At 43.3% G+C, this 21471-nt stretch overlaps 1 long non-coding RNA gene across 1 annotated transcript in view; it reads right to left on the bottom strand.

Moving 5' to 3' along the window:
* Positions 1–12037: 12037 nt before the first annotated feature.
* Positions 12038–21471, bottom strand: part of LOC130276218 (uncharacterized) — a 68228-nt gene continuing 58794 nt past the window's right edge. The window contains exon 3 of the long non-coding RNA XR_008845048.1: positions 12038–12330. This is a non-coding gene — a long non-coding RNA (uncharacterized LOC130276218). The remainder of the gene's footprint in view (positions 12331–21471) is intronic.

Raw genomic sequence — 21471 nt, 5'->3', positions numbered from 1 at the left:
CTCCCAACCGAAGACTTTTGCACTTGTCTCAGTTGATCCTGGACCCGCATGCCTCTGACCTCACCTACTCCGCCTCCCCTTCAAAAGAGACAAAAATGGAGACATCATCAGTGTATGCTACTATAAGACAGAATCTTCCACTGCTGGATCCATCCTCACTCACGACAATGGTCCACGATCAATCCTTCGAAGGAAGGGATTGACTGCGAACACATACAGCAAATGCTTTAAAAGACAGCCTTGATGCTTTCCAGACCCTACCCCAAATAGTCGTCCCGTGCAACTGGTTACCAATGGAAAAGTCTCAGCAACTGCATACAAGTTTTTAGCCAATATACAAACCCAATTAGCAAACCATATTTCAAAAGAGTGGACCAGAGATGCTTGTAATAAATGAGCGTCTTTCCTCGGGCACTCTGCCGGGTATCGTAATCGTATGGAGCTACAGAATAAAGATAGGTGTCATTTTTACCAAAAAGTGCATGTTGTAGAACGGGAAGCCCCCAATCCTCCAATTTCACCCCATAAGTATATTTATTTATTTATTTTTTGTTTCGTCGTAGAGTTTATGATGAAATTATGTCATTTCAAAGTAAAACAGGTGGTGCACAAAACAAGCCCTCATATAAGTCTGTAGGTGGAAAAACCTATCTATCCTAGAGCTAGTGTTTCTACCTCTGAAGTAAGTGATCCCATTGTGAACTGGGATGTGCTGGATGTGGACATGCACCAGGTAAGTCTCACAAGTTATGCTATTCAATGTCACGCTGTCATAATCTAACTGATCTTTCGAGCCTCCCCTATCAAAAGACCTTGTCACAGTGTTAAAGTCTTCTCCAAAGATGACCTGCTGGCTATTAAAAAGTGGGAGCTTACTCCTCATAAAGAGACTTTTATGATCCCACTCATGGTCTGTGGACCATAGATATTTATAAGTAGCTCTTGTCCCTTCATAAGGATGTCTAGTACCAGACATATGCCCATTTCTAGCTTGATTACACATTTGCATTGTACCTCAGCAGTTTTAAAAAGAACAGCCAACATGCAATAAGACTTGGCCACAAGAGACCAGTGAGAAGGCCCATGCCACCACTCACGCTTTGCCTTATGGATAGCAGTTAGATCGGTTAACCTGATCTCCTGCAAAAATACAATGTTGGCCTCAAGCCAGATAAATTAAAATTAAAGGCTATAAATTTTGCCGCATCTGACAATGCTTATGAAATTAAAGGAGATATGTCATACAAAAAAAAACTATCCCTTATCCACTCTTGGCTTTCCCGGGAGTGGCAAATCACGATCCCCGCCCAATGTGGGGGCCACCACGCCCCTCCATATATCTCTATGGGAGAGCTGTTCGGCTATCTTCAGCTCTCCCATAGAGATATACAAAGAGGGATGGCGGCCCCTGCTTCGGGCGGGGGTCATGACATGCCGCTCCAGGGGAGAGCCAGGGCTCTGTACAGGAGACCGCGGGTGGGGGGCCCAGCGCTCAGACCTGCCGCAATCTAAAAATTAGCCCATATCCTGCGGATAGAAGAGAAGTTTTTTTGTATGAGACTTCTCCTTTTGTACTCGCCAGAGTCAACGGCGAGGGTGCCACCATAATATGTGATCAAGCTAGACAGCCCTCTTTTTTTCCCCTCCTCCTTCCTTCCCCTTAGTGTCGTCAACAGACTTCCCCACCTTTGCCTTTTTCAAGCACACAGATGTACCATATTTTCAGTGTTTTTCCATCTTATCCAGAGGTCGCCTGCCTGCCCAGTTAGCAGAGAAGAAGGCTTGACACTTCCCAAAGACCTCACTTCAGCTACCAGCACCTCATCCCCAGCTTCCTCATCAGATGTCATCCCTGAGGACTTGGTACCGCTAAGGGCTGTCTTTCAGAGGGGATCCAGTAGAGCCAGAGTTATTCCACTTGTTAATAGTCACTTTCTTGATATTGTTTTGGCGAGAAATTGCCCGGACAAAATCTTGCCACTTAGGTTGTATCTCGTACTGAGACCGAAAGAGCTCGAGCCCTTCGGTCTGGACGAATCGGACATCGAAAAATGGGGTACCATGAGGATGCATCAGGACAAAGATGTCACCTGCCCTGAAATCCATCTTGAGGAGCTCTGCTACTTTTGTCCTGTTTGGATAGGTATCATTGCCCCTTCACTTAAGACAGACCACATTTCTCCTGGTGACCCCAGACCAGGCTGTGGGGAGTGACCATGACTCCTCCCCTCTCCTTTGCTCTTGGAAGGCCCCAAAGCCATGCCTCGTTATCCAAAAATACAGTTCTAGTTCTCTACCCTCTACAGTGATAGATTTATCCCCATCGACAAGGCCTCCAGTAAACGTCTTTGAAGGTCACTTTTCCCAGGTGCAGTACTCTCACACGGCCTACGTGACCAACAGCACTAGAATAGCCCCTATTTAAAGGGGTACTCTGGTGGAAAACTTTTTTTTTTTTTGCTGAATACTATGGAGGATTTTCTTTTCTTTTTGGAACACAGAGCTCTCTGCTGAATCACAGTGCTCTCTGCTGACATCTCTGTCCATTTTAGGAACAGTCCAGAGTAGTAGAAAATCCCCACAGCAAACATGCTGCTTTGGACAGTTTTTAAAATGGACAGAGATGTCAGCAGAGAGCACTGTGCTTGTGATATGAGCAGAGAGCTCTGTGTTCCAAAAAGAAAATAATTTCCTCTGTAGTATTCAACAGCTAATAAGTACTGGAAGGATTAAGATTTTGTAATAGAAGTAGTTTACAAATCTGTTTAACTTACTGGCACCAGTTGATTTAAAAAAAAAAAAAAAAGTTTTCCACCAACAACTCTACCGTCCTTTTCACTCTCCACAGAAATGATACACTCTTCCCCTTTCACACTCACATCCCCTATATCCTTTCTGTCATCCTCTTTCCCATACTCCCTCTTCCCATTTAGGTCTCCATTCAGTCCTGGACCTGAAGCCACACCAGATGACCACTATGTACACTATTTACATATGTGACAGCTTCCTTGAGTGAACCTGACAAGTCTTGGTTTATTGCTATAACAGCCTTCAACTTTTCACCAAGAACACTCTCTGCTTCACTGGTCACATGAAAGTCCTTAACTGATTCCTTCTTTTGGGTAAGAGGCTGTCCAGATACAGAAACTTTTATTTTATCTGCAGAACATCCAGTCCCATAGTCTCTTTCATGTTCTGTACCACCTTAGTAGCCGCCATCGGTAGTCCAGCCTTAGCCAGCAGCAGAAATCATACCAGCAGCAGGCCCCACCGTGAAGCCTGCTTTGCTGCTCAGTGCCCCGTGGCGCTGCTTATCTCCTTCCTCGCTCCCGATCCACAGCAGCAGGACCAAAGCTTTATCCTTGCCCAACATGCATTGGCCCAAAGAAAAGCAGCCTCCTGCTGGGCTGCTGACCCTACCAACAATGTCCAGCTTCATAGCTGAAATCACCCCGACACTATTTCCACTACTACAAGCGGTAACAGTGTTATGTAACGTTCCTGTAGGAACCACCGTTCTCTGTCCACTGCTCCTCCCTAGTGTTGCTCGCGAATATCCGCAATTCGAATTTTATTCGCGAATATCGCATATTCGCGAATTTGCGAATATTCGCGAATATAGCGCTATATATTCGTAATTACAAATATTCTTTTTTTTTTTTTTTTCACAGTACACATCACAGTGATCATCCCTCTCTGCTTCCAGCTTATGTGGTGTAAGAAGGCTGTAATACTACTGTGTGAGACTGGTGTGCGAATTTTCGCATATGCGAAAATTAGCATATGTGAATTTTCGCTTATGTTAATTTTTGTATATACTAATTTTCGCATATGTTAATTTTCGCACACGTGAATATTCGCATATGCGAAAATAAAACGAGAATATCACGAATATGCGAATATTCGCGAATATGACGAATATTCGTCCATATATTCGCGAATATTCGCAAATTCGAATATGGCCTATGCCGCTCAACACTACTCCTCCCCTGCACAAAAACCACCGCAGGGCTCTGATTCCAAAAGTGAAATGTTCTATATGCACTGGATATGCCATCTCTTTGATGACGGCCATAAGTCTTCCTCCTGAGTCACTGCCCTCAGAGCTTCTCTGTGATCCTGAGGCTGGAAGTGGTTGTCCAGGGCAGATCCCACTTGGAGACCCTTTGTGATGGATCCCAGGTCAGATCAGAGACACTCTCTCCTCAGCTCTCTCCATGGGGTCACTCTGACTTAACCCCTTTCACGATCATGTAGCTTCTCCAGGAAGGGATCACTGTTGGTCTGAATGTCCAAGTTTTCCTTTTGCAGAACATATTCTGATTTCATTATCTTAATTACCTTGTTGGACTTTGCTCTCTTGCTTCCAGATGAGTTTTTTTGCCTACACTCATACACATCAGCTCCGCACGTAGTTTGCAAAGTTCTTTGCCATTAAGTTCAAATGTATTCAGAAAATAGGCTATCCTTGATTCATAGTCACTTACTGACGCCTGAGGCCTCTGCACACCCCAGCCCTTTACATCCAAAATGTCAACTTGAGATACAAAAAGTCTGTGTAGACTCATATTTAAAGGGGTTCTCCAGTGCTTAGACATCTTATCCCCTATCGACAGTACTCAGACCCGGAGCGGACATGTGATCGACAGTAATCAGGCCCCGTGATCGACAGTAATCAGACCCGGAGCGAACACGCTCCGGGGACTGATTACAAACGGGGTGCCGCGTGCAAGATCACGGGGGTCCCCAGCGGCGGGACTCCAGCGATCAGGCATCTTATCCCCTATCCTTTGGATAGGGGATAGGATGTCTAAGCACCGGAGGACCCCTTTAAGCCCAGGTGTGGATATCCACCAACTCCACTATGGACAGCATATATGAAAAGACATGGGCTGTGTTTCATTTCTTGAAAAAAAAATTCAGGCACTCACGGTTAGATGATTCATTCTTTTATCATTTATTCCAAACGTTCTGCAGTATTCAAAGCTTGTAAGATGAAAAACAGGCATACATCCATGCTAGCAGAGGTCTTAACACACTGGTTGGGAGCCATCAGGGCACAATTTATCTTTATTATTACAAAATTTTAATAAATTTTTAAACAGGAATCAATTTATGTGGGCGGGCTGAGCACTAAAAATGTAGTCGACAATAATAAAAATGTAGTGTAGTTGAACACACTGTTCCATGGTGGGTGTAGTAGTACCTGTACTAGTTGACAGATCGCCCCTGGTCTGTTGTGATCTTCTATGGTCGATGCACTGCCGTATATATACACCTATTCATATTTCCCACAGAGAGTTGTGATTGGCCAGTTGGTTCCAGCCAATCACAAATCTCTGTGGGGAAATATGAATAGGTGTATATATACGTCAGTGCAGGGGACCATAGAAGAGAGGCTGGCCGCATCTATACATTATACAGGAAGATCACAGCAGGTGTCAGAAGTGACACTCGCTGCGATCTGTCTATTAATGCAGGTACTACAGCTCCCAGCATGGAGCAGAGTGTGCTTCATGTTGGGAGCAGTAGTACCTGCAGTTACCGCTTAGTCAGTCATTCTATGACTAAGCGCTGACAGCGTGAAACTCGTCAGAGTTTTACCTCCTGTTTGTATCCTGTTTGAAAGCATCTGAATAAAGTTAAAGGGGTATGCCACCCCTAGACATCTTATCCCCTATCCATTGGATAGGGGATAAGATGTCTGGTTGCGGGGGTCCCGCCGCTGGGCACCCACGGGATCTCGGCTGCGGCACCCCTCTGTCATTACTGCACAGAGCAAACTTGCTCTGTGCGTAATGACGGGCAATACAGGGGCCGGAGCATCGTGACGTCACGGCTCCGCCCCTCGTGACGTCACTGCCCCCCCTCAATACAAGTCTATGGGAGGAGGCGTGGCAGCTGTCACGCCCCCTCTCATAGACTTGCATTAATGGGGCGGGCAGTGATATCACGAGGGGCGGAGCCGTGATGTCACGATGCTCCGGCCCCTGTATTGCCCGTCATTACGCACAGAGTTTGCTCTGTGCAGTAATGACAGCGGGGTGCTACAGCCGAGATCCCGGGGATAAAATGTCAAGGGGCAGCGTACCCCTTTAAGGCATTTGGATTGCATGCTGCAGTGCTGGACTTTTCCTTTGCTTTATCTTGTGGTTGGCCGGCGACGATACCGGCAGGCTCTGTGCACAAGCGTGCTGGTTTGGAGTGTACCTGAGTTAAGGACAGATCAAAGCGGGTGTCACTCCTGACACCTGCTGCGATCATCCTTCATCCCTGAGATGCAGAGCGGCTTTCTCCTGCGCTCGCATGTCTGCTTTGTACTCCAGCCGGCCACTCACCATTCACATTTCCCACTCTGGGTGGAAAATATGAATGAGTGATGTTCTATTCACATCACTGGCCGTAGTATAGAGCAGAGATGTGAGCGCTGTATAGAGCCACTCCACATCTCTGCTATATTATGGACGATCGCATCGGGTGTCAGGAGTGACACCCAGGGGCGATGTGTCTATTAGTACAGGAACTACTACTCCCATCATGGAACATTGTGTTCCATCCTGGGAGTAGTAGTACTGCCTAAGGGTGAGTTCACACACTCTTTGTTTTTGCAGGTTTTCCGCTGCGTATTTGAAAGGGTGCATGCTCTTCTCAGCTATCCTCAGCAGATTTTCCACGAAGGAATTTACGCTGCGGAAAATCCGCCGCAAGCCCCATTGAAGTCAGTAGGGACTGCGGCGGATTTTCCGCAGGGTAAATTCCGCCACGGACAATCTGCTATGGACAGCCAAGAAGAGCCCACCCCTTTCAAATACGCAGCGGAAAACCTGCAAAAACAAAGAGAGTGTGAACGCACCCTAAAAAATATTTTTGAAAAAGAGAAACACACACATACACACACACACTACATTTTTATTATTGTCAGCTAGATTTTCAGTGCCTTGCCTGCCCACATAAATTGATCACTGCTTAAAAATGTATTAAAATTTTGTTTAAAAAAAATATAAATTTAGTTAAAAAAATTTTTTTTACATCACTACTGCGGCCTTTTTTTTATTTATTTATTTATTTATTTTTGTTTTTTTTGGTACCCAACAATTTTTTTTTTAATGCCTAACGGCCCAAAAATGCAATTTCCACTCAAATGCAAAAACGCCAGAAAAAATATCAGAGGCAAGAATTTGCACTGGCGTTTTTTTCTGGCGTTTTTTATCACATAAAAAAAACGCAGGAAAAAAAAACAAGTGGAAACTTAGCCTTAAAGATGTACTCCGGTGGAAATTTTTTTTTTAAATTAACAGATGCCAGTAAGTTAAACAGATGTGTAAATGACTTCTATTAAAAAAATCTTAATCCTTCCACTGCTTATCAGCTGCTGTATACTCCACAGGAAGTTCCTTTCGAATTTATTTTCCGTCTGACCACAGCTCTCTCTGCTGACACCTCTGTCCATGTCAGGAACTTTCCAGAGCAGGAGGGTTTGCTATGGGGATTTGCTTCTACTCTGGACAGTTCCTGACATGGACAGAGGTGTCAGCAAAAAAAAAATCGCTGGGTCATGAAGGGTTTAATAAATCTCCCTAGGGGTAGATTAGAGGCTTTGTAACCTTTAGGCCAGGTTCACATGGTTGAAAATATGTGGAATGTCTTCCAGAATATATGACGGATACGCTGCACATTTACTTGTTGCGGCAGCACTAAGACCGCTTTGAAATTAACTGTTTCCATAGACATCAATGCATTTATGCATTTTCGAGTGGAATCCGTAGAAACAAGTTCAATATTTCTGCAGACACCGGAATAGGGATGTCTGCGGCAGAAATTCCGCTATGTGCATAGTGCAGCAGAATCCCGTTGAAATCAATGGGACTCTGCTGCAGTGGAATTTCTGAGCGGAATATTCCTATCCAGAGCAGGAGAGGTTTGCTATGGGGATTTACTCCTGCGTCACACCCCCTCCATAGGCTTACATTGAGGGGGCGGAGCCGTGACATCACTATGCTCTGTCCCTGTGATCGCTAGTAATCAGACCCGGAGCGAGCACGCTCCGGGCACTGATGCTAACGGGGTGCGGGGTGGAAGATCACGTGGATCCCCAGTGGCGGTACCCCCGCGGTCAGGCATCTTATCCCCTATCCCCTTACCCCTTAAAGCCTAAAGTCCTGCAGCCACAAGTTGGTCATCAGTAAGTCAAGTTATCTTATTGTCAGATACCATCTCTGTCAAGTCAAGTTCATCTGTAGTCACTGTGGCCTGCACTAAAGTCAGTCTAACTACTGCAAGTCCCAGCAAGCCTGCAAGGTCCCCCTGTCTCACTGGTCACCTCCCTGGGATATTTGGCTGTACTGCAAAGCTGCCGTCTTCCCTTAGCCCGGGACGTCACACGGCACTTCAGCCTATCACCGGCCACAGCAATGTCCCGCCTCGGTAGGTGATAGGCTGAAGCACCGTGTGATGTCCCGGGCTAAGGGAAGTAGGAAGTAGACAGAGCGGCCGACTTATCATCTGTTGCGAAGCTCCGGGGGAACGTAGGAAGGTAAGTGCAAGTTTGTTTTCTCTGTTTTTGCAGCCCGGGCAGGATGGAATAGTAATAGTCCGTACTGGACATCGCCTTTAATCTGGCATTGGTGTCTTCATTGCCCATGTCTAACCCAGGATCAGCAGTATTACCTGCGGGTGGTTAAGGTTAAACCACGCCCTGGCATCACGACAAGAAGGAGTTAATACCATCTGCCCCTTGGGCCATAACATCTGCCCTGTATTTACCCTGCACCTCACACCCCGATACCACAACTTTTTGGCATCCTACGAACAGGATACAGATGTGGGCCATATACCACAAGCCACAAGTCCTCCCCCTAGTCTGAGCTGTATCCAACAGTGTTTGCAAAATTCACATGCCGATGCAATAGAAATTTGCGCCAGAAAAAGTGTACGGGACTGTTGTCATTGTAATGTGTTTTCACTGTGGCACTTGTGAAATAGAGGGGGAGATGAAGAGAACTTGCCGCCTGCTGTTTGGAAGTCTGTAAATGTTATAACCACAATGTGCAAAATTAGAACTGAAGCCATGCTACGCTATTCCACTGTGCTGGTACCTGAAAGGGTTAAGATGGCGCTGTAGAAGCGCACGAAAATGTCCCGCACTGGTCAATGTCCCGACCTTGGGCGTGGAAATCATGTCGCTGTGTCCATGCCGAAGTTGAACTATGAAGTTCTGCCTCTTGGTGCCGAGGGACCAGAAGTCAGCGCTTCACTGATGATGTCCTTCTGGCCGGCGGCCATTTTATTGGAGCCCGTTATAAAAGAGACCACGCGGTAAGCACTCCTAAGTTTGCCAGAAGTCTCGGAGAGCAGTAAGATGGCGGAGCAGGCAAGTGCACATATGGAGAGTACGAAGATGATGCCGTAGGCCTGGCAAGTTGCCGCGGCTGCAGTGCAACTATTTCAAGACCTTGCTGACCGGTTGCAATGGTTGTACCTCGGGCCAATGTGGCCTGCCACCTGATCCCGCTACCAGAGGACGACGACTGGCCAGCAACCCCGGAAGGGGGAACTTCCAAGACATCAGAAGCATCAGCTGTCCCCTCACCACTGGACCTGGGGGGTCCTGAGCCGAAATCCAGGCAGAGGAATAGGAAGTGAGTACCCTGGCTGAGGCCGTGTTTTGTACCCCTCCTTTCACCCCTAGCTCAGAGCAAACCCCCCAGGCCCCAAAGTCTGTTGAGTCTACTGCACATCCGCAGTCACCACCCTTACCCAGACAATTGTTGGGCGATGAGCCCAACTTGATCTGTTACATGAGCACCTTCTTCCCCTGCCAGGGAAGTCCCATCCCCAGTTCCTCCGGCCCAGTCCAAGAGGGCCAAGAGACATGCAGAAGTGGTCGCAATTGTGGAGGAACTGATGGCTCAGAGGATGGAAAAGTATGGGCCAAACAGCTGCCGTTTGAGGTGCAACAGAAGCAGCAGCAAGAAACTAAAAAATTGGAGGCCCTGTACATCCGAAAATTAGAGCACCCCCGAGAGGGTGAGCAACCCCTGGAGCGCCACCACGCAACTGTGATAAAATTTGACAAGGTCAGGGGGTTTGGCACCCTTATGGACTGCCGACACGGGGCAACTGTCTTACTGAACCGAATGGCAGTACAGAGAGACTATCCCCCCCCAGCTATGCATTCTCTTGAGAGCGGGGAGATCGTGGAGTACATGCCCATGCAGAATATGAGAGGAGAGTGGTGCGGTGACCTGTCTGAGGAATTCTACCCAAATCCCATTTGCCTACTTCCCTTCGGATGACTGGGATGCAGATCCCTATGGATCACTATCATCACAAGTCAGAGACCCCGTCCGAGAGGAGGAAGTCTATCTGCCCGAGGCACCTGCTACGGCTCCAAAGTACATGTCCAAGTCATCTGAGGATGTGCCCAGGCCGACTCCTATGGTCGAGGAGGTTTGGTCTAATCAGCGGGCACTTCAGCCTACTCCAGCTGTTGCAGAGGTTTGGCTGGCCCAACAGGCACCAACAGTTCGTCCCACATTGGCGCAAGCTGCTGCGGTACAAGTGGTGGTCACTGTGAGCCCGATCATTACCGAGTCCCATTTGTCCCAAGTCTCTTGGAACACTCACGTTAACCCCATGGAGGGGGCCCCAGTCTCGTGGTCCTAGATTTATGCCCCAACCTAGAAAGCAAAACTATTTAAAAAACAAGCTTGAATACATCATAATTCCGTATAATAACACAATAAATACACCTGCTGACAATCATAATAGTGACGATACCTGTCTGATGCTCTGTAATGTAAACATTTCAGCATGGCGCCTGCAGCGTGGGACGCCGCTTCTGGCGTACCTAACTGAAAGTGCCATAGTTCTGGTCAGATGACCGAGGTCACGTGACCATAACAAGGTCACATGACTTCGTCACTATGGAATGCCGGGATGCTGTATCTCACGTCTCATAGCACTCCATAGTAGCAGAATGGTGACAGCAGATCTCTGCATGTGAACACAGTCCTGCAGCCAACTTAAATGAATGGATTCAAACACTCAAGAAATTAAAAAGGAAACAAACAAAAAAAGAAAAGAAAAACAGATAAATGAAGCGAAAAAAGAAATAATAATAAAAGATTTTAATAATAGAATTAAAAAAAGAAGAAAATTGAAAAAATGAATGAATGAAAATGTATAAATAAAACAATGAAATGAAATAAAAATAAACTAAGATAAACCTAAAAAAGAAAAAAAAATTACAAAATAATAGTTACAAAAATAATAACAGAATATCAAAAAAACATCGTACATTGGAAATTTGTGGCCATATGTTATTGGATGGCTCCAAGGTTTGTAGGGTGGTCCTGTATGACCCCAAACCTGGTTGTCAAAACAAGACCGCCAATGGTGAATCCAATGCGATCGGCTCAATCAAGAGCCCCTATCCCACTGGGAACCACCACTACAGCCAGTTAGGAGTGCGCCTGCTGCTGAGCAGCGCTATCCACCCATTTGTGCATAAATAGTACAAGACCTTCCAGTACATATTAATATAAATATATAAAATAATTAGAGATGAGCGAACTTACAGTAAATTCGAATTGTCACGAACTTCTCGGCTCGGCAGTTGATGACTTTTCCTGGGTAAATTAGTTCAGCCTTCAGGTGCTCCGGTGGGCTGGAAAAGGTGGATACAGTCCTAGGAAAGAGTCTCCTAGGACTGTATCCACCTTTTCCAGCCCACGTGAGCACCTGAAAGCTGAACTAATTTATGCAGGAAAAGTCATCAACTGCCGAGGCGAGAAGTTCATGACGAATCGAATTTACTGTAAGTTCGCTCATCTCTAAAAATTATTAAAAAAATTATGAGAAAATTAAAAAAAAATTTATAAAAAAATAAAAGTAAAAAAATGAAAACATAAACTAATTATTAATAGTAAAAATACAGTGAAAGTAAATTTAAAATAAAAAGGCAGATTAAAAAAATATTGCTAAACTCAAAATCAATAATAAATACGGACTATGTAAATCACATGGGTTTCTGTGTCACCATCATTTATTAATAACATTGTACAGAGGATATCAATTTTAACTGTGATTAACTTCAGAGCGATCGCACAGGCATCTTCTATTTTCTTATATTCCAAACACTGTTAACGTATATGAAGATATGTTGATAACAGTGTCCTCTACTTCTTTTTGTGTTGGGGGCGGGCGTTGTTGTACTTCCCCTGTCTTTGCGTTCTGGTTCTTCCTTGACCTGTGCCGTTTTCGCCCCCCTCTCCTTGTAGGCCTCCTGGGGAGGGGCTGGAGGTGGAGTCCTCTCCTAAAAATAATTTGCTGAAAAGGAATGCACATCAGAATCTTTAGTCATTATCTTTTTCTTTCCCTGTTTAGGGGTGACCTTTTGTTGACCAGACATATAAGTATACTGTTGGTTCCAGGTATAGACACAACCTTTTGAATAGTCCCCTGCATTTCTGTACCATTTCTTTTTCTTAACCCCTTGGGGATGGAGGGTTTTCCAGTTTTTGCACTTTCGTTTTTTCCTCCTTACCTTTTAAAAATCAGAACCCTTTCAATTTTGCTGCTTATTTTTTGCGCCACCAATTCTACTTTGTAATTAAATCAGACATTTTACCCAAAAAGCTACGGGGAAACGGGAAAAAAATCATTGTGCGACAAAATTGAAGAAAAAATGCAATTTTGTAACTTTTGGGGGCTTCCGTTTCTACGCAGTACATTTTTCGGTAAAAATTACACCTTATCGTTATTCTGTAGGTCCATAAGATTAAAATGATACCCTACTTATATAGGTTTGATTTTGTCGGACTTCTGGAAAAAATCATAACTACATGCAGGAAAATTTATACGTTTAAAATTGTCATGTTCTGACCCCTATAACTTTTTTATTTTTCTGCGTATGGGTTGGGATGAGGCAAATTTTTTGCACCCTGATCTGAAGTTTTTAGCGGTACCATTTATGTATTGATCGGACTTTTTGATCACTTTTTATTAATTTTTTCATGATATAAAAAGTGACCAAAAATACGCTATTTAGGACTTTGGAATTTTTTTGCACGTACGCCATTAACCGGTTTAATTAACGACATATTTTTATAATTCGGACATTTCTGCACGCGGCAATACCACATATGTTTATTTTTATTTACACTTTTTTTTTTTTTTGGAAAAGGGGTGTGATTCAAACTTTTATTAGGGAAGGTATTAAATGATCTTTATTCCCTTTTTTTTCACTTTTTTTTTTTTGCAGTGTCATAGCTCCCATTGCGGGCTATAACATTGCACACACTGATCTTTTACATTGATCATTGGTTTCTCATAGGAAACCAGTGATCAATGATTCTGCCGCTTGACTGCTCATTCTTGGATCTCAGGCACTGAGCAGTCATTCGGCGATCGGACAGCGAGGAGGCAGGTAGGGACCCTCCGGCTGTCATGTAAGCTGTTCGGGATGCCGCGATTTCGCTGCAGTGATCCCGAACAGCTCCCTGAGCTAGCCGGCATTAGTTTACTTTCGCTTTAGACGCGGCGTTCAACTTTGAATGCCGTGTCTAAAGGGTTAATAGCGCGCGGCACCGCGATCAGTGCCGCGCACTATTAGCCACGGGTCCCGGCCGTTGTTAGAGGTGGGGCCCGACCCGCTATGACCGCGTTATAGAAAGGGAGTGGGTTGAGGGCGTATAGGTACGCCCTCCGTCCCCAAGGAGTTAACCTCCATCACCTAATTTTTAAACCCTCTTTTTGATTTGTATCAATAAGCTTGAAAATGGTCCTATGGTAGAACAGAAACGTTGCTGCTGCTATGTGAACTTTGATAAGTAGTGCTGCATATTTTTCTATATATACTATTTGTATTTCTTTGCTGGCCCACTGGTTATATTTTTCTATGCTATGGAATCTCAAATGGATTTGAATATGGCCCATATGTCTTCTTATGCCGATGGCGAGGTTGAAAGGATACTGAATGGAGTGAAAGGGGATGCCACTTTTCTTGCTACACCTGCTGTGATGGATGTGAAACGTAACTTTGAATAAGAGACTAGAAGATGTATCATGATTGATTTGCACCTTACCACATTAGGGGAATATTATAAACATAAACGTATTCCAAGGGGCATGCGCTCCAGACTAAGGCAAGCAGTACAAACAGAGAATATGGAGTTCAAGAGAAAATTTGAGGCTATTTCAGATAGATATGCTCTGGACATTTAATTGTTGAACCTGGAGTTATCAACATATCTTCATATACGTTAACAGAGACTCAGTGTCTGTTAATCACAGTTATAATTGACATCCTCTGTACAATGTTATTAATAAATGATGGTGACACAGAAACCCATGTGATTTACATAGCACGTATTTATTATTGATTTTGAGTTTAGCAATATTTTTTGAATCTGCCTTTATATTTTAAATTTACTTTCACTGTATTTTCACTATTAATAATTTGTTTGTTTAAATTTTTTTACTTTTATTTTTTTTTATATTATTGTTATTTAATTTTCTCATTTATTTTTTAATTTTTGATTCTAATTTATTTATATTAATATGTACTGGAAGGTCTTGTACTCTTTATGCACAAACGGGTGGATCGTGCTGCTCAGCAGCAGGTGCACTCCTAACTGGCTGTAATTGTGGTTCCCAGTGGGATAGGGGCTCTTGATTGAGCTCCATTGCATTGGATTCACCATTGGCGGTCTTGTTTTGACAACCAGGTTTGGGGTCATACAGGACCACCCTACAAACCTTGGAGCCATCCAATAACCTATGGCCACAAATTTCCAATGTACAATGTTTTTTTGATATTCTGTTATTATTTTTGTAATTATTATTTTGTAATTGTTTATTAGGTTTATCTTATTTTATTTTTATTTCACTTCATTTTTTTATTCATTAATTTTCATTCATGAATTTTTTCATTTTTAAAATTTTCTTCTTTTTTTAATTCTATTCTTAAAATCTTTTATTATTATTTCTTTTTTCACTTCATTTATCTGTCTTTCTTTTTCTTTAGTTTTTTGTTTCCTTTTTTCCTTTTTAATTTCTTGAGTGTTTGAATCCATTCATTTAAGTTGGCTGCAGGACTGTGTTCACATACGGCGATTTGCTGTTACCATTCCTCCGTTATGGAGTAGTACGAGATGCGAGATACAGCGTCCTGGCAATCCATAGTTACAAAGTCATGTGACGTTGTTATGGCCACATGACCGCGGTCATCTAACAGGAACTTCGGCGATTTCAGTTAGGTACGCCGAGGGGGGCGTCCCACACTGCAGGCGCCATGCTGAAATGTTTACATAACAGCGCGTCACACAGGTATCTTCACTATTATTAATTATGATTGTCAGCAGGTGTATTATTATGTTATTATACGGAATTATGATGTATTCAAGCTTGTTTTTAATTCACTATGCACTTTATTATATGGCACCTTTTGTAACACTATATACCGTTATATGATATATATTGCACAATTTATGTAGAAGTGATTTTTATAGGAATTTTGTACATTTTTATGATGATTGAAGCACTTGGAATGTAATTGATTAAGCACTTGTATATGAGTATAAAAAACCCCTCTTTGAATTGTATCACTAAGCTTGAAAATGGTCCTATGGTAGGACAGAAACATTGCTGCTGCTGCATTGGAGGAGTGCTGCACTTTTCTACACACACATATATATATTCTCTATAGTTAATGGCCCGTTTTAGGGCTAATATTGGGCAGAAGGGCAAATTTTAGTGAATTACCATGTTATTAATATTGTAAAAGGAACGAGCTGAAGAAGAAAGGACAGGCACTTGAACATTCGATAAAATAAAGCCGATACATGAGCTTGGTTATTATTCATAGGTTTAGATTAGACTTTTAATTCACTGAGCTCCTTAATTCATACATTCCGTATTTGAACAGAATGAGGTACTGTTCACCAAACTACTAGTCAATTTATGACATTAAAAGTGTCCTGCAAGTACATAGGGACAGAAAAAAAAACCAGTGTGCCACTGCGGGATGATAGGGGAAGCACATTGCTGCTAAATACAAAACTGCTGTTCCAACTAACTTGTGTGAACTCATCGTTTCATAGCATGAATGGGCTGTGACAACAGATACCAAGCTCAAGTATAAGTGCTGGTTATTAAGTGTTGTTTTTGGCCTTTTTTATATTTGTAGTCAAAACCAGGGGATGAACATGACATAGAGTAAAACTATCAGGGTACATTCACACAAACAGGATTCTGCGCAGATTTTATGCGCAGGATTTGTATCTCCCGATTAGAAGCTGTGCTCAGTCATTAAGTTTACATTGAAATCTGCAGCAGAAAATCCTGTGCATCAAATCTGCGTACATGTGACCGTACCCTCAAGGAAAGAGTTGCCCCTTTTTCTGTGGTTTTAAACCCAGCCTGAGGGTAAGAGAAAGACAAGACTCTGGTGTGGATAAAATAGTGCAAATATTATATAACTGAACAGTAGAAAAACATTGCCTATTCTGAATCTGGATTTCTGTTTCACCATTCTGACAAGACGGTGAGAGACTGGCCCAAACAGCATGGACCCTTCCTGATAGGTGCGAACAGTTTAGGTTGGTGTAGGATCATCCTTCAGGGAAAGCTGTTTACCCTATGGCACATGGAGACTGTCAACAGGACAATGCATCCTGCCACAAGGGTCCTATAGTCATGGTTTGGTTCCAGAAATATCACAGTAAGATTTATTGCTCCTATAGAGCATCTCTGCGACAACGTAGAATGGGCCGTTCAGTGTTCCTGTGTTCTTTTTCAAGATCTTAACTTTTTCTTGGGATGAAACCAAAATGACAAATCCTAAAATGTGAACAACTGTGAGTGTGATAATGGGAATCCGTAAATGATCCGTGTCTCCTCTGCTTTTACAATACACAAGAGAAATGATTGTTTCTTATAATGGCATGATGCACCAAGCTGGCAGATTGGAAGTTATACTCTGCTCAAATATCGGAATACTGTGTACCCCATAATCTATGAATAGGACATAAATATGGCTGCTCCCTGCCACTTATGTGCTGGTAGAGTCACTGTGTACATACCTTACTTATGCAGCACTGATTCTGAATTACAGCCATTATTATATAACAGCTAGGTGAACTTACTGTTCTGCGTCTGATGTCTTGTGCACTTACGTGGCAATACCCTGGGCTTACAATGTGCATTATACTCCACAGCTGAATTCACTATTTTACTGGTGGTGTCACTGTGTACATACATTACTGATATTACTTATCCTGTAGTGATTTTCAGTTATAGCCTGCAATAACTCAAAACTAATGGCGGGATCACTGTAGTTCCTTTATTTCAAAATATAAAACAATACAGTAATAACAATTAAACAAATACAATGTCACCAACTAAACATAACTTAATACCATTAATATAACATTTTTGTAACCCCTTAACCCCTTGGGGACTCAGGGTTTTTCCGTTCTTGCACTTTCATTTTTTTCCTCCTCACCTTTTAAAAATCATAACCCTATCAATTTTGCACCTACAGACCCATATGATGGCTTTTTTTTTTTTGCGCCATCAATTGTATTTTGTAATGATATCAGTCATCTTACCCAAAAATCTACAGCAAAACAAAAAATATATATATATCACTGTGTGAAAAAATTTGGGGAAAAAAAAGCAATTTTTGTAAATTTGGGGGCTTCCATTTCTACGTAGTACATTTTTCGCTAAAATTGACACCTGATATTTATTCTGTAGGTCCATACGATTAAAATGATACCCTACTTATATAGGTTTGATTTTGTCTCACTTCTGGAAAAAATCATAATTACATGAACTAAAATTTAAATGTTTAAAAATGTCCTCTTCTGACCCCTATAACTTTTTTATTTTTCCGCATATGGGGATGTCAGGGGTTTTTGCACCATCATCTGAAGTTTTTATCGGTATAATTTTTGTTTTGATCTGACTTTTTCATCACTTTTTATACATTTTTTAATGGTATAAAAAGTGACCAAAAATACACTATTTTGGATTTTGGAATTTATTTATGTGTACGCCATTGACAGTGTGGTTTAATTAATGAAATATTTTGATAGTTCGGACATTTACGCACGTGGTGATTCGATGTTTATATTTATTTTTATTTACATTTTGTTTTCTTTTAATGGGAAAAGGGGGTGATTCAAACTTTTATTAGGGAGGGGTTAAATGAGCTTTATTAACACTTTTTCTTACACTTTTTTGTTTTAAATGTTATAGCCCCATAGGGGGCTATAACATGCAGTACATTGATTGCCAACATTGCATTGATCAATGTTATCGGCAGTCGATTGCTCAAGCCTGGATCTCATGCTTGGAGCAATTAATGGCTGATCAGACGCATAGGAGGCAGGTAAATGACCCTCCTCTTGCGCCCAGATGCTCGGGACACCGCGGTTTCACATTGGTGGTCCCGATCAGCCCGAATGAGCTGGCGGGAATGCTTTCTCTTACATTTTAGACGCAGCAATCAACTTTGATCGCCGCATCTAAAGGGTTAATACCGGACATCACCGCGATCGGTGATGTCCGGTATTAGCCCCAGGTCCCGGCAACCATAGTCGCCGGGACCAGCCAGATATGAAGCGGGGTCACCGCAAGAGGTTGAAGACCTGTGTTTTTGCTGTCCTCATCACCTTTTAAGAGACATAGGGGGATATTTATCAAAGCTGTCTATGTCCCGCATCAATTTAGACCAAACTACAGAGTGTTTGGCTGGTTTATTGCGTGCCTAATTTATCAAATGGCGCACGGCTCTTGATAAATTCTGTGCACAGACTTCGTGATCTATGCTTTAGACTGTATTTAAACCTGCTCCAACATGGTCTGACATTTCGGCGTACTTTCAGCCGATGCGACTTGTCGCTGAAAAGTCGCTTTTGATAAATTCAGCACCAATGCATTTTCCAATGCATTTCCGTCTAAAATAGACTAGCATGCATCATGTTCTAAAAATCCTCTAGAGCAAAAGTCGCAGAAAAGTCGCACACATTTAGACTGCGACTTTCTGTGCGACAAATTTAAACAGGAAAAACCAGTCTAAATCCTTTGATAAATATCCCCCATAATACTTATTTTTCCATCCACAGACCCATATGATGGCTTGCTTTTTGTGCGGCCAATTGTACTTTGAAAAGACACCTTTCATTTTATCATAGAATGTATGGCACAATATAAAAATTTTCATTAGTGGGGAAAAATGGAAAGGAAACCACACATCACCATCTCTTTATTCAGTTAGTCAATACGCTTAGAATGATACCCATATTTACATGTTTGTTACTGTACAATAAAAAAAAAAGTAAAACTTTGTAAGAAAATCAGTATGCCTAAAATACCCTATTTTAGACCCTAAGGTGTTTTTTTTTAAACATTTATACTGTTCACTGTACAGGACCATTAACATAATATTTTAATAGTTTGTGTAACACTCATGTTTCAGAAGACAGGAACCCAGGTGGATTTGGATCCGCTGAATCTGTGTGGCAGATGACTCGGACCGTACCAGGGAGCGGAGTCTAAGGTGCACACTGGTTTTCAACAGAGCCCGCCACAAAGCGGGATGGACTTGCTGTGGCAAGCGACACCCAGGTCGCTACCCCTGGCACGGCTCGACCACACAGGCGACTGAGGAGATGCGAGGCATAGGAGGGATAGGGTAGCTCGTAGTCAGGATAGCAGAAGGTCAGGGCAGGTGGCACAGTAGCGTAGTCAGGAATGTAGCAAATGGTCAGTAGGCAGGCAGCAAGGTCAGGTCATGGAGCAAAGGATCAGATACACAGCAAGGCAATAACAGGAATGCTTTCTCTCAGGTTCAAGGCAACAAAGACCCGGCAGGGAAGTGAGGAGGGTGGAGGAATTCATCAATGAGCCACAGGTGAATTAAACTAATGAGCACACAGGCCCTTTTAAATCTTAAAGCTCTGGTGCGCGCACGCTCTAAGGGACGCGGACACGCGCGCCGGAGCAGAGTGGCAGAGGTGGGGGCAGGAGAAGCAGCCAGTGAGTGATGGACTGGGGCTTGCAAGCGGGCACGTCCCGCTATGTGAGTCCCAGGCTCGTCGGCAGCAGTAGGTAACGGGACCATGCTCTCACGGCCAGTGTGTGCGGCTGGAGCGCATAAGGTAACTGTACCCCCCCCTTTGGTCTCCCCCTCCTTTTACGAGTCAGAAAACTCCTGAGAAGGTCACGGTCCAGGATATTCTCCTCAGGCTCCCAAGATCTCTCCTCAGGACCATAACCCTCCCAGTCGGCCCAAAAAAATTGTTTACCTCACACAGTTTTTGTAGCAAGAATCTCTTTAACCTTGAAGATGTCAGAAGAGCCGGAGACAGGTGTGGGGACAAGATTCTTCTGAAAAAAACGGTTCATGACAAGATGCTTGAGGAGAGAGACATGGAAGGAATCGGGAATACGTAAAAGTAGCAGGTAGACGGAGTTTGTAGGAGACAGGATTGATTTTTTGTAGAATCTGGAAGGGACCAAGGTAGTGAGGACCGAACTTGTAACAGGGGATCTTGAAGCGGATGTACTTGGAAGAAAGCCACACCATGTCACCAGGAGAGAAGGATGGAGGAGGTCTTCTACTTTTATCTGCTTGCGCCTTCATGCATGAAGAAGCCTGGGATAAAGACTGTTGGGTATGATGCCAGATGGTACAGAAGTCACGGACCAGCTCATCAACAGCAGGCACACTGGAGGAGACTGGGAAAAGAAGAGGAAAATGGAGATGGAATCCGTAGACAACAAAAAAGGGGGATGACCTCGTGGACTTGGAATCCTTATGATTATATGAGAATTCAGCCAATAGTCTTGGGGAGCTGAAACATAATGCTGAAGATAAGTCTTAAGGATGTGATTAACCCTCTCCACCTGACCGTTGGACTGAGGGTGGAAGGCCAAGTAGAAGTCCAGATTGATGTCCAGACAGTTACAAAGGGCTCCCCAGAACGTAGAGACAACCTGCACACCTCGATCCGAAACGATATGCTAAGGAAGACCGTAAACGAAAGACATGCAACAAGAAGTACTGAAATGAGCCATCTTGGAAACCGATCTACAACGACCCAGATGACAGTGTTATTATGAGATGGTGGCAAATCGGTGATGAAATCCATGGCGATAAGGGACCAGGGAGTCTCTGGAATGGGTAATGGCTGTAAGAGTCCTGCAGGTCTCTGTCGAGGAGTTTTGTCATGGGCATAAGTTTCACAGGAACAAACTAAATCAGAAACATCACGTTCAAGATGGAGCCACCAGTAGTACCTGGAAATAAGAAGTTGAACCTAGAAAAGAACAGTGACCACCTTGCCTGGTGGGGGTTCAAATGCTGAGCAGACTGAAGGTATAGAAGATTCTTATGGTCGGAGTAGGTGCTGATTGGATGAGAAGAGCATTCCAATAAATGTCGCCATTCCTTCAAAGCTA

The sequence above is a fragment of the Hyla sarda genome, chromosome 6, assembly GCF_029499605.1.
Source record: "Hyla sarda isolate aHylSar1 chromosome 6, aHylSar1.hap1, whole genome shotgun sequence".
NCBI classification, from domain to species: Eukaryota; Metazoa; Chordata; class Amphibia; order Anura; family Hylidae; genus Hyla; species Hyla sarda.
This window is presented reverse-complemented; position numbering and strand designations above follow the sequence as displayed.